Here is a 15784-nt window from a genome sequence, read left to right as displayed (position 1 = left end):
CCGTTGTTGTATCGAGTCATCGAAATATATTACAATGTTGCTAGTCGTTTGCCCAGCAAAAGTCCGTTTGGCAGCGTAGCGTCATAGCACGGCCTTTCCTTGCAATTTGCTTCTTTTGTGCATTTTGCCTCATTTCCGACCCCATACTTGACCCCACAACTGGGGGGCGGATGATCTTGGCTGCCAAATTGTAAATTAGTTGGTTAGTAGATACTTGCGAAGGCAGTGGTAGCGGTAGTAGTACTAACAGTGATACAAACAGCTTTGATCAATGATGTCTAGTTGAAATTGACTGTCCCGCTTACTAAGTAGAAAAAAACGGTGTTTCTAACTTGATACCGTCAAAAATCATAGCAAAAAAAAACAAGAAAATTTAACACGAAGTAGTTTAACGCAATTAATTAAATCTTTCCTTAGTAAAAGTGCAGTCCCACAAAAAGAAGGGTGAAATCGTGGCTGTCTACTTTCTATAAATAATGTAATGAATATTGTGCGATTCGTGTCGCAAGATCAAATGAGCTACTTTATTTTGCTGGCTTTAATACCAAATATACGATAAACTACAATAAAAATGGAGGATTTTTCGAATTTACGCCAGTCAGCAACATGTTGTGTGTTCTTTTATGACGTTCTTTTAGTACCAAGTAGAAAGAGGAGTTACTAGTAAACAAAGAATTAAAGAAGGCATAATTTCATTATACACGGAACCCAGAATTGGTAAACAGGTAAAAACGAAACATAATGTGGGAGCCGGAATTATCATAAAGATATTTTTAATACTCAACATTATCACATTCAACGAGTTTTCAAAGATAGAGCAATCTATTTTTGTTTTTGTCTTGCCTCAGGTTTGCAACTGGGTTCAGTGAAAACTGAGGCGGTAACGAGGCTCCTCTTAGAAGTCAGTTTGGGAAAAGAACCCTTTTATTAAGATATTTGCAAAAATCAGATTTAAGCTGATATTTCTCAGAAAAAAGTAGCTTCATACTAAGTAGAGAATGGGTAAAATCTGGCGAAACACACAAAAAGAGACTGCGTGGCTAAAAGGATGACAGTACACACCTTTCGATTTACATAAAGATAACAACAGCGGAAGTTGTGAGACACTCCAAACTGAAGGTTGGCACCAACAGTAGAATAGGCTATGGGTCACCGATGAATCCGTTTGATGATTTGTATTTCTCAACAGGGGTCGATTCATTTGCCGCATCGCACGATTTCAAGAAACATGTACTTAACTACCTAAAAAATGCTTTTGAGTCTTACATCCGCTACTTTAGCCGTTAGGCACTGCCTTAGACGGGTGGCGCCGCCCAGTGCAAAACAAAACGTACTCCTAAGTCTAATAGGTAAACACGTTACCACTGCACTGTCACGACGACACGCAATCAACTACTTGGCACGCGCCTGAAAGCCAGGCCATATTTACGACATGTATGAATCGAGGGCTAAATCATAGGGTTAAATTCAATGATTTCAATATTTGACTTTAATTTTTACAAAACTATCCCATTATATCTTCGCTATCTCCGTAACAATCGGCTATGCTGGGCGCAGAGGCCCCCAGCATCGAGTCGCCTAGTTACAGGTAATAGCTAGGCTAGCTGAACTTTTAACTCACGTTCCTAATTACTTAAAAACTTGCAGCTAAAACTCTTTTACAAGTGGTGCATCAAATAATGCCTTTTGCTTGATGGCCAATTGGGTGGTATCTGTTTGATTATTTGATCTCAGTGTCAAAGACATACTGGCCGAACATTGCACAGTTCTTATCTCTAGTCTAACTTCCCTGATATATTATTTAAGCCAATTGAAGTCCGAGAGTTAACTACTTTCCTGTATAGTTACAGACTCGATTCAAGTTGCTAGGAAAAATGAATCCAGAACGGTGGTACGTAAGAGGAGAAGGTTGCCGCTGCTTTAACATTCGTTGCAGCTGTTGAATCTCATACTAAATGTGGTCGTAAATGGTCTTCGATTAGTCATCATACAGTCTTGCCAAAAGCGATTTTTCCTATTATATTTACAAAAAAAAAGGCTACATATAACATACCGCACAATGTCCGTCCAATCCGCCTTTGCATGAACATGCCTTTCTTTTCGCCGGCAACGACGAAGATAGATCTTATCAAACATTTAGATTGTCAACTGATTCTGTGAATAGGTATTTTTGTTTGAGCAATTTCTCTCACATACCTATAAGTTCGCGTGACCCCTTGCGTGTCAACGTTGCCATCGAGGCACGTAGCTACTCGACGTGATAAACGGCGCTATTAGAGCATTTAGCCACGTCTTACGCTACCTTTTCGCTATCACTATTAGAGCGCACGGAGCCGCCTCAGCTGTAGTAGGGACTGGCCCCATCATCTGGCATCGCATCGATTGCGTGGAGAAAGTAGTCTTCCCTCTGGGTCACATGTTGTTTTTCTATATTTTTATTTCTCCAGTCGTCGTCGTCTTCATCATCATCGCCGAAGCGCCGTCATCTTCACCAGCCTCGTGACGTTGCTTAGTGGTTAGCGTAGTTTTTTCGTCTCTCTTCTTAACGGCCCTCCACCTACTTGTATTTCTACCGCTACTACAACGACTACTACTGCGGTGGAGTGAATGCACCCGCGGCTAGTAATACACGGCGTCTTTACGTTGCACCGAGGGATCTCCCCAACGGAGAAACCTAAGGACCCCATCGGGCTGACGAAAAACGAATCCTGACACAATCTTGCCATTACCCGTTGCTCGTTTAAACAGAACCAACTTATAGTGGCGATCGTCGTAACCGCCGCCATAGTCAGTTTATATAAGTAAAGTATATAGGAACAGCGGCAGCAGAAAAGAGCTTTGTGGTGTCGTTCCTTTCTCTAACTTTGTTCCTTGTTCTTGCGACTGCTGCTGCTGCTGTTGTTTGTGGCCCGATTTTCCCTCCCTGGTCCGTAATAGTTCTTGGTTGGCCCACCGCCACTACTACTAGGTCAAACCTCGTTGACAAAGTCACCGATCTCGGTGCAGTGCAACAGCAGCACTGCCGGCGCCACGCACCACGTCACGGTTATCGCCGTAAGTGTTTCGCTATTTCCGTTACGCGCCCGAGCGTCTTCTGTTGGCTTCAACCACTTTTGCTGCCGTAGTTCTGCTGTGGCTGTCCGTTCCAGTATTCGCCGCTGTGCGCTGGGGACCTGTTCCGCTCATACTGTTGTGATCCGTACAATCTTGCTTCGTCTGCGGCAGTCATGCGGGCAGGTCGACAGGAAGGCAGAAGGCAGGCAAGCAGGCGACCAAGCATGCGTCTACGAGCGTTGGCAGTAGACGCACTGATCCTACAATTCTGGTCAGGGCACTTAGCAACAGAAACTAGAAGACTGTGGCGGCAGCAGCAGCGCAATGGCAGAAACGTCTGTCGCTATTACCCCCGATGCTTTCTATCGTTGCCGCCGCAGTTCTGGCAAAGATTTTCTATGCTGAGGTGAATGAACTCTAGCTGACCCATTTTCCGAGCGTTGACTGGGCCACTTGGCCACGAGCAAAAGGGGACGCGACCATCGATTAAGCCAAGCTGGCTTTCTTACTGGTGATTATACTTACTTTGGTTTTAATGATGGTGATCGCGGGCTGATTGGCTGGCTGCTTGTATGAGCGCTCGTCGGTGTTTATTTATGGTCCGCGTTTTGAAGCCTCAGGCCAAAATGAAAATGCAAGCGATGCCAACTTTCGGCATCGTTTTTAATATAGCCGCGTTCTTCATAATAATAAAATCATAGAGGAGACAATACACAGGCGTGATGCTCATTTTAACGGGCGGCTGATGATGGTGACGCTCCTAGCATGTGGTATCGGTTGCCAGAAACGTTATGGCATTGGTATGACAAAATATGTTCAGAGGAGGACATAGCAAACAAATCTGTCTCCTGCGATTTCATAGCGTAACAGCAAAGGAAAATGACGGCTGACAATACAACGAACTGGTGACGGAGGGTGGAGTGTGAATATATAAAAAAATATCGGGAATTAAGATCAATAATGAAGACATGAATGTGTTATTAGATGTATATTTATGTGTAAAAAGATCAAAAGTTAAAACTGTTACCGAGTACCGTTGTTTGATATATATAGCTACAGTCGGGGAAAATGGGTAGTTCACTATCGGTCACACTTAGAAGCTATACTACATAATACATTCAGTCGATATCTTCTGATATACGTTGTGATACAATTTGCAGTTATTTCATTTGTCTGATAGGTTAGCTTAGAAATGTGCCAACTTCTACGCTATTGGTGATGATCCCCGTTACGAGACATTTTTTCAAATCTCGAGTCATATAGCCAGTCTTAGATGACTAAATAAGCGGCGTAAAACAACAACTAAGAAAGGCGAAGATCTTCGGTAAAAAAGAACGATGTTTTTGTGAGACCTTTACTAGTAAATAGAATATCGATCAGATCGGTGTTATAATCTACAGTTATCTAGCAAAAGTTCCACTAAGTCAGTTTGGGTTATTCCGCAGCTCAGCTAATTAGCATCTCAGACGAACGAGAAGCCGACGGGAACGATTAACATCATTTTCTTGTGAAACAGATTCAAAAGCGAGATGTACCTGCTCGCCCTGAACACAGAACTAGGATCTAAACTGATTCGTATCTTTGTAAATTATCTGTGTCTAGTTTATATATTATACTAATGCGCATTGAAACTACAATTAAACTCCTGTGATTTTTTAAATTTTGATGCGTCTCTTGGCCGTTGCGCGTTTTTACTGTACTCCGTTTGTCGCTCTTAGAAAGATGCTAGCGCTTGTCGTCACGCGTCGTCTCCGTTCTTCGACGTCCTGCTTTCGCCAATTGTCTTTTTCCTGCTGTGCTCATTACGATGCCGCGTGTGCAGGTCTTTCCTGCAAAAAAGACTAGAGGCTGATGTTTTAACAAAATTCAGGAAATTACAGTTATACCTCCCTGCCCGACAACAAACAAAGCCAACCCCATGTTTCGGCAACAGCAAGACTTGCAAACGTTCGTAGTCCATTTTAACACCTGTTACCTATTTACATATATATTTACAACATTGCAATACACAATAACTGAATGGATAGCGTATCTGACGAATTGACGAGCGAGCCATCACAGCTGCGAGTTATATTCACGATACAGGCCCAGATGACTTGACGCCGGCGATTTGAAAACTGATTAAGCACAAGCATCGTCTGTGATGGTAGTGTGTTTGTATAAATATCATTACACAGGCGTGTATGTATGTAGTAACATGTAGTTAGTTGTTGGAACACACAGATACATGAACTAGAAACGTTGTTGGTTTCTATTGGTCTGCGACTAGTTGGTCGGTCAACGTGTCGACGAGTCGTTCTGAGTTTTCAAAAATCCAGAACGACTCGTCGACCTATGTTTACTAAGAAAACCGAAAATTGAGACGTTGGACCCTTAGAAGAGGAGATAGTTAGGTCAGCGACTTTACTACCGTTTCTGATGGACCTGTCGCAGTTGTCGTTACGGAAGCTGATCCCCCTCTGACACATCTGGTCAGCTCTTCGGTTTAAAACCGTGCCTCTGCAGAAGAGAGTTGGCTTGGCATAAATAACGAAAACATCTGTAATACCGTATTAGTCACAGGTGCCATCCGTCAGCGCAGCACGTAAGGACGTTGTATACACAGGGATTTTGTTCCATTTGGATCATTTCGAACCGAAACGCTACATAGAGCAGCAATACATGAATGGAGTAGCGTTTGTCAGTTGATATTATCTGGAATGCTTGATTCTTATGATACGCTACCCATTGAATCTAAATGTCTTTGGATTTTTTACTTGGCTATAAATGGAAATATGGCACTGTTCACTAATGTACTAAAAAGGAAGTCTAAATTTCTTAGTATGTAGCTAATAAGGTATATAATGACATGTATCGTATTCCATCGACGGACAACAGTGGTCGTTTCGATGGCCTGAAAAATATATGAGCTCGATCAAAATCATGCACAGTCCCATACTTTTGCAGAGAGAAACGCAACTTACGAATAGAAAGGGACGAAGATGATACAGGGCCAAGTTTTGCAAATTACACTGAACTTGTTTATGAGGAGCGATTATTTGAAGAAAATGATGGATTGTTAAATCTCACTGTTTCTTTTTTTATTTTACCCTATTATTTTTTTGAAGAGTTGTTTCGCTCATCGCGATCTTATAAGCGTGTGTCGGCTTCGGGATAAAGACAAACATTTAAAAAAACGACTAAATACTCTATCCAGGATGATATTCATAATAATCTACTTCTATCTATAGCTATAGTAATGATACATCCCGTCTCTGCAGGACACATTTGCGTTTGAAAAGCACGTGGTGCCAATAATAGCCACCTAAATAAGACAACAGCGCTCAACCGCATGAAACGCAATGAATTACAATGAGAGCTGGACCTCCTTTCCGATAAACAAAAAAAGTACACGACACATTTTCATCTATAATAACATTTAATTTTCCTTTACAAGGCGATTTGGTTATATGTCACTGTGTCCAACACCAGTTCTATCATTCGTTTAAGTTTCTGTCATGTGTGCTAAGTGCTCTATATTGATTTACATCGCCAATTTGAAATGCACGATATTTTTATCTGTGGTCTTCGACATCACTTAACAAGACCATAATGAAAATGCGAAGAGAGCAAAGACTAACAGCGAGAGCTTCTCGGTCATCCCGCTTCGCTCTAACCAGGTCCCGACCCTGTTCAATGTTCTTTTTTCTTTTAGCTTGTGGCATTTGAAAGAACCGGGACCTTTGTATGAAACACGTTATCTGGATATGACGAGCTTATAGCGCCACCAAACCATCGCACACTCGGCGGAAGGTTAGACGCACATCCAGATAGCTTTAATACGCGCATGCTTCTCGCCGCTCCTCTGAATCAAACTCTGATCTTATATATATATATATATATAAATGTATGAGCTATGGAACAGCTAATGCAGTTATTTTTATTATTCTTTTATCGAAGCCTTGCAACAACGAAACGAAGTATCGTAAATGCTGCCTCCTGGGGGGTCACAGCGACTTGCACTGCTTCAAACAACAGCTCAATATAGCAGTAGTCATCGAAAGTGTTCCCGCGTCAACGTTACGCGGCTCCTGGCTCGCAGATACGGCCGCTGCCGACGCCAAACGCTGTCCAGAAACTTGGCGGACGCCGGCGAAAACGTGGCAGAAACAGCACACAGAACCATCGATACCTCTTTTCTGGTTGGTGTTACTGTTAAAACCGAAAGTATAACAGGTCAACGGTTGTTTCTGTATGTTAATCAGCTTAACAAACGCTGCCTATTCCTTTCATTTTCTGCTCGCTTTCGTGTGTTGTCCTTCTGCCCGTACGATACCAATTGGGCAGTCCATCCAACTTGAGTTGCCTCCATTCTTTCGGCAGCGACAGGACCGTGGCGGAAAGAAACCTGGTCGCAGAGCTCCTGATCAGAGCGGGCTTGGTGGCAAGAGAGCGTTTTCAAGCAACCGACTGTCAGTCATCTGGCTCTTGACTAGCCAACTTCTGCCAGAGAAATAATGCTTACTTCTTGTAGTACTTCGTCTACTGTGTGACTGAAACTCCAGCGACGTCGAAGAAAGCTGCTGCAACGATATTCTCCACGATATAGCTGTTTGCTTGTCCTCTTCCTTGCGTTCTCTTTCGCTGCCAGTAGCGGCGGTCTTTCGGCAGCAGTTTGGGCTCCGGCAGCCGTAACAGACGCACGGACGGGCCATTGCCACTCGAGCAGCGTCTGCTTTCTCCTTTTTTTTTTTTCGGTCACTCAGTTCTTCGTCTTTCGAAACTTCTGGGCCTTTACCGTCATCGTCGTTTTCGCTTTTCGTTTAGTTGTGTTGGCCGCTTCTGTAGCCAGCGCTTGCACAAGACCGAATTACCCCTCTGTGTTTGCCTGTCTGGCGTATCTGTGTAGTATGTGTTTGTTGGTATTCTTTGAGTGAGCCGTGCAAGAAGCGACTGCATGAATATTTGAGGCAACGAGCGACATGTTGCTCTAGTGTCTTCTGTCCTTTTGTGAGCCGTCTTCTTCTGCATCTTCTGTAATGGTATTGCTGGTGACGCTACAGAAACAGGGGTCTTCGACCGACCGCCGACCCAATTCGGGTTCAGACCCGGGCTCCAATGCAGTACGCCGGCGTTAGTAGAGGCGTCATCACACGGAACCGTCAATGACGCCGTCTGCTGGCTAATAAAGAACACGAAAAAATACTACAGGTGGTTCGGGAAAGGGACGACTCCATTTGAAGTGGCAACGAGGGAATCAGCCACAGTGAAGCTATGTGAAGTAGGAAGGAAGAAGCACTTTTGGCAAATAGACACCACAAATCATCTTCAGTTAGTGCCCACAGCACCGTGTGAGTTTTAAATTGCCAGCATATCGAAAGGGATCCAATACTGATAATGTGACATTATCATTTCAGCGAAAATTGGGCTTGTTAGTCAGCTGACCAACTGCAAATATTTCACTCCGCCCATCCATCAACCGGCTGCTGATTTCTAACGGCACAACAAATGCAACAATAATAATACATACATGTTCTATACTTTCTTGATCTACGGCAATTCATTTAGAAAAAAATTCACGACAAAGATACCACTGGTATGGCTTAACGGGGGCAGAGGCTTAACGGGGGCAGAAGAAGTTACTTTCAGGGAAACGGAAGCCTTTGAGCTGATTATGTCTAAGCAAAATTTATAATTACGGATAGCTTATTCCGTCTTTTGCATTGACATAAGAAACTTGAATTAAATCAGTCATTTCAGGGTGACTTAAAGCTTATCTGTCTTCTGAGTCTATAATAAGATAATTGATATAATAAGAAAATTGACTTGTCGGACGTTTTACCAGTGAAAATAGAAAGTGACTTCTGTTACTAGTAAGTAACCTGGCTGATATTGGTGTAGGTGATCAGGAAAAGCTAAGTTAACTTCTGGCGCAGTCAATCTAATTTACCAGTATTATATATAAGCCTCTAAAGTATATTAGAATAAAAACGAGATAATTCGGTAATTTTTTTCAGCTTGACTGGCACGGGCGTTTTTAAAGTAGATTTGTATGACTCTTTGGAGCAGTTACAATCGTGTTACATCATTGATTAAGAGATGTCTTCTTGTATTGATATTGAGTAGATTTTGCAAATGCATAGATATGCGTACTTCCTTTATAGATGTATATATTTGTATTCAAGTATATGGACCCATACACGCTTGCTGTCAGATCACGCGCAGTGATCAGTGACCACGTAATGTACGATCGGGTAGATCGGTCATACGTAAACACCAATCGTATAAATAGGCACTCTGTACAATGGTCTAGTGGTACAATCTGTATATGTCTGTTTACTCAGTTTAGTTCAAAGAGTGAATTTTCAAATAGACACCATTGTTTCGTACTGAAGGCCAGGCCTTACACGCAACGGTAACGCAGTCGCTGAGATGAAGCTCAAGACAGTAAATAAGCAAAGGAAAGAGTTTGCCAGAGTTTTATAAGTTTTGCAATTCGTCCTTTCAAATATTAGGGTTGCGGCTTTTCTTTTTTTAAATGTCATATCTGTGCTATAGCATGGCGTTGGCATACTTCATTTTTTTTTCTTTATCCGCTTTCGAGTGCAAGCAGCGCGTCTATATTTACCTTCTCATATAGAAAGGCGTTTCGGTTTTAGCTTTACGTTGTTTGTTAGTACGATTCGTCGTTACGTAGCGAGGGCGGAATGAAGCCGACGACTCTACTGGAACATAAACTAGCCAGCCCCCGGACCGAATTACCAGACTAAAGTAGAATAGAAAGCAGAACAGAATTTGATGGATGACAGTCTGAGATAATGATATTAGATCGCCAATATGCGGCAATTCACCGGATCGACAATCCACTCTCTTGTACTTATAAGATAGTAATAGTTGTTGTTATAGCAGTTGAAGCGGCGACACGAGGAAACTGTACCATAGCCAAACTAAAAAGCACCTGCCAACAAAGGTTCGTCTCATTGATCGCCTTGAATAGTCGGCCAAAGTCTGAAGGAGTCAACGCGCCACGGTGAAAGTCTGGGTCACTAGAGCGCCGCTGTCGGCAGGTGTCTGCGGGCAAGAGAGTGTGGTGGCGCTGAAGCAACTCTCGGCCATCTGTTCTACGCTGCTATTGCTATGGCCAAAGCTGTGAAGAGCCAATGCTGAAGTCGCAGGACTCAGCGAGCCGATCAGACACAAATGAAATCATGGCCCAGTTCGCTATTCTGCGCCGAACCGGATTCAGCTATCGGCGGCTAGTGCCTTCATCTCTACTCGTCTCTTACAATGGTTGTCTACTCCTTCGACTTCGGGCAACGACAGCGCCCTGTCAGGCATAGCCCAAAGAGCTGCTTGACTCATTTCGTAGACTCTCACTTTGGTCATAGCAGTAGCGGCAAGCTGTTCTGTCGTCATTCCCGAGGAAAAGTCATTTGGGAAACGCTCCAAAGCTCGGTTCCGTTCCAGAGGAGAACACGTGCAAAGCTGATAGTGGATGCATAGCCCACTTAACGTGCTATGCACCTTCTCATCAAACCAAATATATTCCACTGCACAAATAGTACTTTTACTGAAACTAATTGAAATGTTAGATAACGTAGAAATGAAGTTAAACATGTGTTTACAAATAACTATACAGCGCCCTCTTAGCTGGTAACCAGAGGTAATCAATATAAGGTCTGCATAAAAAGTACTCGATAAAATAGCTTAAATGTAGCATTTTTAGGTGAACTTCTTACAATATATTGTAAAAAGTATATATAACGTATATATGTTCTAACTGTGACGTTTAATAGCGTTATTAGTTAATGTGCATCAAAATCGATTAGTGGCATGTTCTACACGAGAAATATCATACTATAATGATAAGGGCTCAGCCCTTACGGTCATTTCCCGTAGTCGGTCTGCATAGTATCGCATACTTACTTCTGGGATATATAAAACGTCTAAACGATTGGACATTTAGTGGAAGGACGGTTAACAAACTATATTTCGTGCCCTACTAGTTCTTAAAGAGAATCGTCCGTTTACGATGTATAAATAAACCGAATCAATCAATATATACGATCTTCGCTTATCCATTCTATATATTATGGACGAAAACATTACATTTATACAGATGTATTTTTTTGTCTCCCAACTAAGCCATCTAATAGATATTTATTCACTTTGAATTTTATATACTGTGCTACCAATTTCAGTATTGCCTCAGGCGTCTAGCTTTTTGCAGCTCGAACCGAACGCTTAGTTTCCAGCCTAGGCCACCTCTTAATCCAACCTAACCTATCTCTATATAGCTAATGGTCCAATAGCAGATCTAGTCATTTACCTAAATAGTTTAACGCGCGTAATAACTGGGTAGCAGAAACCCCAAGTACCAACACAGCATACGGTGCGACAAGGTCCTATCAGTTTTGGTGGGAAAGTGCATAAGATTTATGATTATTGTCGGCCGTTGCTAAAGTCGCGTTTACCAGGAAGGCGTGGACAGTGACCGAAAAATCTACCACCTACAGAACAAATACGGAACGGCTAGCTAATTAGCAGTTGTTCCAACGGACAAAGTTATATATATCTGATACAAGTTGATTTTATATATGCCTATCAGATAGAAAATTGAGCTCAAAATTGAAAACTCAGTATAGCCAGTTCCTGGAGCTTCTGCGTAAGTATCACATTCTACGGGGTAGCCGAGACCGCAATGAAGTCCGGGCCAACGCAAGCTTCAGCGTCAGTCTTACGTGTATTGGCATTTTAAATAGAGATTTTTTCCACGACTTAAAAGATGTGTTATAGAAGATTTTGAATACCGACTCATTGCTGTCGGGGTGCACGACGTTCCCGCAAAGAATTCGTGGTGAACTAAGACTAATTAGAAACATAGAATAAAGTGATTTTAGATGAGCTACTACAAGGCTTATTTGAAAACCAATTTTCAGAATTTTATACTTTCGTTCAGTGACTGACTAAAATGCCACAGTTTGTACGCGTCATCAGTCGATAATTCATGAAAGCATCGCAAATAATGCAGTCTTACGTGGTCCCTAATTCCTTTGATGAATAGTGGCTATTTTGTGGACATTTTAAGGGTTTATCTCAGTACAACTGAAAGCGGGTCAAATGAGTGATTGCCTACATCATGAAATCTACTTAAATACAGAGACCTTCTATAATATTATATAAGAATATACTACGTTCTTATTCAGTTTTGTATTCTGTCCCCAACGCAGTTGTGCAGCATGTTTTTGTTCTGTAGAGTGCTCAGATCCTTTATACCATAATCCTAATATCGTATTGCCATATTTTGGGATTGTGCAACGCTTATATTGTGGGCCTAAACACAGGGATACCAACTGTATTAAAGTCATAAACTATATTGTACAATTATTCGGTAGATTTACAAAAAAATAATTGCTCCTTTCAGTTTTATTTATAATACTGTGTATTACAGCTTACGGACGGTTTCAGCCAGCTCCGATCCTGAACGCAGGTTCAACTTGCCATTCTATAGACTTTCGGCAAGTTTCTATTTGAAATGGAAGTAGTGGGGGCTACAAGGATATTCCATGCGTCATACAGCGACAGTCAGCTAGTCGGAAGCAAACTTAAAATAGCTCCAACTGAAAAATTAAATCTATTTATATAAACCTTTCTTTATTGCCAACTTCATACATTTAAGATATAACTTAAATATGGCACTTGTTCGCTTTACCCAATCTTTGGCCATTTTGGCGGGTAATGGCACAACGAAGTTTGCCCACTGTTCATGGATTCGCCGGGCAACCCACAAAAGAGGACTTACGACCTACAAAGGTTAGGGTTGAATGATGCAGCATGTGGGCCGGAGGCATGATTGGTTCTTGTTTTCTAAACAGATCGTGAACTCTACTCGCCGCTGGAAGATGATCTCGGGCTTTCTTGTATCCCTAATCGTTGGATAAGGTATGTAAGGCGTATGGTTTCATCGAAAAGGTCCACACCTTTACGTAACTAATGACGTTACCGCATTTTTAAAAAATCACTTCCCGGCTGGAGTGACGCCAAATGGTTTGTTAAATATTGGGAGAAACATTTGGCTTAAGCTTAGACGTCGTCCGTGGACCATTGCAATATTTACCGCCAAAGCAAGAAGTCTCTTTAAGTTATGTCACGTCATCTAAAAAAAAAACCATTCAATTTATGTTAGAACTAACTCTTATCATTTTTTTTTATCGAACCGATAATAATTGCGTATACAAACATAAATACACAATGTAACTGATACAGCTCCATTTACTCTGTTTACACTTTCTGTGCATTGATAGAAGCCTATACAGAGAAGCCAGAAGGTCAGAAAATTATTTTTTTAACCCAGTTATGCGGGCTGCATTTTCACATAGGCGCGCCCTACGATGTAGCAAAACAAGTCACAGAGCAATTACAACAAATTATATTGTTCCAGTCCATTAATGAAGTCCATGATTTTTGTTTACTTAGTCGTAAAGCGAATATATGACTTCAATTACTTGTAGTATTACAATCACAAGTGGACCGCGTCGAGGTTCGGCCATTGTATCGACCTAAATGATGAAGCTATACGCGTGGGTTATATCTATATATTTAATACTTAGTGGTGATTTCGTTTTGGAAGGTATGCATTTATATATGGACAGACGACACTTCACTAGTGAGCACTCAACGATAGTTAACAAAATTGCAGTCCTATTGCCAGCTATCCAATGAAGCTAATTTAAACAATAGGTAAATTGGGGCAGTCGGGTAAATCTACAGCCATACGAGTACAAAGGAGCTCTTGAGCGCTGAAACATGCAGTTACATTCAAGCAAAGCACGTATCGTTTAAGCATATCCTGTATTTTGAGAACCCGAGTCACCGGCACGAGATCAGCAGACGTATTTGACTGACGTGAAACAGTACACTCGTTACCCGCAGGGTAGTTGAAATTGGTTCCTAATGTGTCACGCATGCTATTGAGCATTCATCAGACGGTACGCTCCATAAGCTCATGAGGTTAAGCTCGGTGCAGGCATATTTTATGGGTTTTCAGGAACTGGACCGCTGAGACATATATATACGTTTCTATGCCTATATAGAAACAGTATAGGCTTCAACATTCGTCGGTCTATTGAGCTCAAAGCTGCAATGATTTTACTAGTTCTACAAATCCATCACAACACATCAAGTGATTGACTACTGGTGTAAAACTAAGTTTTCTGCTACATAGCATTACTTCGCTGTTTAAAACGCAATTATTGGAATATGACCTATAGTCAATGAGGTGGATAAATGTGCCATCATAGCCAACAACTTTAAAGCAATGCTTACTGCCTGTACCGGAAATAAAAGTCGAAAGACTTCACTCGGGTCTTACAACCAGCTTAGCATAGTAGTCGCTGCTCAGAATGATGTATGAGGCTGCACGTCTCAGCTGTATGCGTACTTGTTCGTGAGCACGTACATTTCTATATTCTGTTCAACTAGCGACTTATGAGCGCATCCGTTCGTCGCGTCGGATCAATGTACATACTCATGACCTGAGGCGTCTCGAACTTAAGACGACATCACATGACACTTTGTAGTCTATATAAACTCTCTTCATGTAGTTGCACGAGTTAGTACATAACGATATAGTTGCACATAAATACGTTTAAGTTCGGGGACGTTTGAAAAGTGTAATTGGGACCATTTAGGACAACGCTAATGCCGCTTATTCATAAGCTGTGTCTGGTAGAAAATAAAAAATATCCTATATGTGCAGACAGGGATATCCCTTACAAACCTGTTTATTCAATACATCCACGAGACATTTGCTTTAATCACGGCTTTAATTCAAGGCCTGAACCGCTTACATGGCCATGCCAAGCGATTTTTGTCCATATTTTTAAACGCCCTCTGAAGAGTGACAGCTAGAAAGTCGATGTGGCCGTGTCAAGATTTGTCGGACCCTTACACGGTACGCTAAGCCTTTATCACACATGTTTGGCTAGCCATTAAAGTCCTCTACTCACATAAACGATAGGACTATTCTGTTAGCATCGAACCAATAGCCATCCATGGTTTACTTTCAATTTTTCATGCCCTCAAACGTTTTTTTTGAGATTACAATAACGGCATGATGTCTTCTTCGACAGGCACGTGGTAATTTAGTTGGTTTCACTGGTAGGTTAGTTACAGAGAAGACCTCTTGCATCGCGCACGAGGGAGCGATCATCACTGCGATTTTTCTTTATATTCATGGTAAATATTCTCTTTCTGCTAAAGAGTTCAAGACGGTCCGCTAATCTGTGCTCGGATGGATTCAGGAGAAAATAACGTCAATTAGGTCTTTTGGGTTTATTGCTTTTGAAGAACTTAAAGATAGCCTAAGTCTTAAGATTCAAACTGTCATACAAACACTTCGAGCCAGTGTACCTACCTCTACATTAAATTTAACTGTCAAGATGCGTATCGAAACATCAGGATAGTCAACAACACGATCTTTCAATTACAAATCCTTGCTACGGTGTATTCCTCCTAATAGTGTATAGAAACCTATTTTCGTCCCTTTAGCAGCCGTACATTCAGTTACAATGTTGAAGACCGTCAACTTCGAGAAACCAACGAAGTTTAAACTTTTGTTGTGGTATTGGTCTGAGACATTTATGTTAGACAATCCATCACGATAAATTTTTAGAACGAACTTGTTTGCCGTTAATGATCAGATAAACGCAAACAGGTCCTGATAAACAGTTTGTGTCCAAATATTTTCCAA

Source organism: Varroa destructor, unplaced genomic scaffold (genome assembly GCF_002443255.2).
Source record: "Varroa destructor unplaced genomic scaffold, Vdes_3.0 BEIS01000004.1, whole genome shotgun sequence".
Lineage (NCBI taxonomy): Eukaryota > Metazoa > Arthropoda > Arachnida > Mesostigmata > Varroidae > Varroa > Varroa destructor.
Note: the sequence above shows the minus strand (reverse complement) of the source record.